This window comes from Pongo pygmaeus, chromosome 5 (genome assembly GCF_028885625.2).
Source record: "Pongo pygmaeus isolate AG05252 chromosome 5, NHGRI_mPonPyg2-v2.0_pri, whole genome shotgun sequence".
NCBI classification, from domain to species: Eukaryota; Metazoa; Chordata; class Mammalia; order Primates; family Hominidae; genus Pongo; species Pongo pygmaeus.
Genome location: NC_072378.2, coordinates 62,815,287 through 62,818,878, shown reverse-complemented (window position 1 = coordinate 62,818,878; position 3,592 = coordinate 62,815,287). Strand labels below are relative to the sequence as shown.

The 3,592-nt window shown below is 37.0% G+C and overlaps 1 pseudogene; it reads left to right on the top strand.

The window, feature by feature from the left end:
- Positions 1 to 2,708: 2,708 nt before the first annotated feature.
- LOC129038781 (large ribosomal subunit protein uL6-like) lies at positions 2,709 to 3,326 on the top strand (annotated as a pseudogene).
- Positions 3,327 to 3,592: the final 266 nt, after the last annotated feature.

Below are 3,592 nucleotides of genomic sequence, written 5' to 3'. Positions count from 1 at the left end.
AGAATGAGACTCTGTCTCAAAAACAACAAAAACAACAAAAAATTATATCCTAGAACAAAGTCTCAGCATTCCCATTCTGAATTTTTGTTGCTTCTCCACACTGTCCTCTCTCTTTTTCTTTCTTTTTCTTTTTCTTTCTTTCCTTCCTTCCTTCCTTCCTTTCTTTCTTTTTCTTTCTTTTTTTTTTTTTTTGGACAGAATCTCGCCCTGTTGCCCAGGAGCACGATCTCGGCTCACTGCAACCTCTGCTTCCCAGGTTCAAGCAATTCTTCTGCCTCAGCCTCCCAAGTAGCTGGGATTACAGGCACCTGCCACCACGCCTGGCTAACTTTGTTTCTTTAGTAGTGACAGGATTTCACCATGTTTGCCAGGCTGGTCTCAAACTCCTGACATCCACCCTCCTTGGCCTCCCAAAGTGCTGGAATTACAGGAGTGAGCCACCATGCCTGGCCTGTCCTCTTGCTTTCTACCTAAAAAGACCAAATAAATAAATTTGGCCAAGAAATACCCCTCACTCATCTACACACATACTGCTGCTAGCTAGGGAAGAGACCTGCTGGAGAAACAACACACAGCTGGAGAAACTCATGCCAGCATTGATACTGACTAGCCTATCTTTTATTTTGTAAGTATAAATGGACAAATATATATATATATCCCCAGAAAGAGGAAGAAAATTTACAATTTTAATGTAAAAGACCAGGATGAACAAACCAAAAATGGGCAGAAACAGAGCCAATTTGAGAAAGAGAAGAGAACTTACAACATTGATAAGACAAATTCTTATTAGTATCCTCTGGAAAGTTAGAAGTCATATTGTATCCACATTACTATGCTAGATACTCTGCTTGAGAAAACCTATGCTGAAAACTATGAAAAATGAACCATTAGGAAACACAAAAAAGCTTTTGGAAACCAAAAACAAATGTTAAAAAAAAAATCAATAGAGCTAGGTGTGGTGGCCCACGCCTGCAATCCTAGCACTTTGGGAGGCTGAGGCAGGAGGATCATTTGGGGTCAGGAGTTAGAGAACAGCCTGGCCAACATGGTGAAAACCTGTCTCTACTAAAAATACAAAAATTAGTCGGGTGTGGTGGCTGAGACAGGAGAATCGCTTGAACCCAGGAGGCGGAGGTAGCAGTGAGCCGAGATCATTCCACTGCATTCCAGCCTGGGCAACAGAGTGAGACACCATCTCAAAAAACAAACAAACAAAAAAATCAATAGAAGTGCTGCAAGGAAGTCTCCAGAATGAAGAGCAAAAATGAAGATGGGAAGCATGAAAGAAAAGGTGATATATAGAGGCTTAATCTAGGAACTCCAGCACTTGATCTAAAGTGTATTTCAGAAAAAAGGAATTGAAGAAATAGAGGAGAGGGAATTATTAAAGGAAGAAAATTCTTAGGACTGAAAACAAATAAGTTTTTAAACTAAAAATACCTATAAAGAGTCAAGTAGGCTATATGAAAACTAAAATAAAATATTACGTTCCCACATCTTCATTATATTTCAGATTACCAAGGAAAAAGATAAAATTGTAAAAGCTTCCAGAAAGAAAAGCCAAGTTCACTTACAGAGTAAGGAGTATCCAACTGTCAACTTCTAAATAGCAACACTGGATATGAGAAGATAATGAAGAAAAGTGTTTATAAACTTCTCAAATAAGTGATTTTGGACTTCGTATTTTATGCCCAAATTATCAGATAATTGTTGAGTACAAAGAAATACATTTTTAGACATGCAAGAATTCAGAAAGTTGACCTCCCAATCATCTTTTTTGAGGATACTATTTGAATATACAGTTTAGCAGAGCAAGGAATAAATGTGAAAAAGAGGAAAGTATGGAAACAATGAAGCTAAGCCAGGGGAAAATTAGGACAAAGTTTGTCCAGAGGGAAGCAGGAAATTAGAGGGATCCTGGAACAGTCCTGCAACAGATAGTAATTTCTACAGGCTGGATAATCTTCACATACAGTAAAGGGTTTCTTTTGTCAGCGAGGCGAAAGAAAAGCAATCAGAAGTACCACTAAGCAATAAAGGTTTTATAAGAAATGTGGTTTACGGAGTGATTGCTTTGCCCCCTTTGCCCTTCTGTCACCCGTCCCTTACATGTGGCTCTTTGAAGCTTCTCAACTTTCTCCTGGGACGCTTCATGAATAACTTGTAATAGAAATGTTACTGAAAAGCTGCCTAAACAAAAAATCGTATAAAGTAGGAACTTGTATAAACTAATACTGTTGTAAATTAAAAAAACTGATGAGTTAGATATAAAGCAAACTAAAATATGGAATGATTGAATAGGTAATTGAATGTAAGAAGAGAAATATTTTATCTTGATGTTTGGAACATTATTTTTTGATTGGTACAGGGGAAAGATGTTGGACTTACAACAAAGTATAACCTTATTCTGCTTTACTCTGTAGTAAACAATATTAACGTCATAAAAATGTAAATGCTATCTTTTGAGGGGGTTTCAAGTTTCAAAATTATTCTACACAAAACAAAGAAATCTTAATTTTTGTCACAGAACCGAATAAATGACTGAATTAAATGATTTCATTTAATTACATTAATTACTTCTTATCAATTGGGAGGTGCAAGGTCAGGAGGAGAGATGAAGGATAATGCAAGAGTAGCTTACAAAACAGGGAGCCAATATATTCTACTTAAACTGAATAAGAGCTTTTTTTGCTGTGTCTACTGCAAAAATGAAGACCATTCTCAGCAATCATACTGTCGACATTCCAGAAAATGTCGACATTACTCTGAAGGGACGGACGCACAGTTATTGTGAATGGCCCCAGAGGAACCCTGCGGAGGGACTTCAATCACATCAGTAGAACTCAATCTTCTTGGAAAGAAAAAGAAGAGGCTCCAGGTTGACAAATGGTGGGGGAACAGAAAGAAACTGGCTACCGTTCGGACTATTTGTAGTCATGTACAGAACATGATCAAGGGTGTTACACTAGGCTTCCATTACAAGATGAGGTCTGTGTATGCTCACTTCCCCATCAACGTCGTTATCCAGGAGAATGGGTCTCTTGTTGAAATCCGAAATTTCTTGGGTGAAAAATACATCCACAGGGTTTGGATGAGACCAGGTGTTGTTTGTTCAGTATCTCAAGCCCAGAAAGATGAATTAATCCTTGAAGGAAATGACATTGAGCTTGTTTCAAATTCAGCGTCTTTGATTCAGCAAGCCACAACAGTTAAAAACAAAGATATCAGGAAATTTTTGGATGGTATCTATGTCTCTGAAAAAGGAACTGTTCAGCAGGCTGATGAATAAGATCTAAGAGTTATCCAGCTACAGAAAGAAGATGCCAGATGACTCCTAAGACCTATTTGTGATATTTAAATGATGCAATAAAAGACCTATTGATTTGGGAAAATAAAAATAAAAATAAAAATAAAAAATAAACTGAGTAAGATACTAATGTTTAAGAATATGTGAATTTATCAATGTAGCCATTAAAAGAAAAGGAAGAGTAGTGACTGTAATTACTTACACAGTATTTACTATGTGCCAGGCACAGTTCTAAGCATTTTACATATATTAAGTCATTTAATCCTCACAATAATCCCTCTAAGT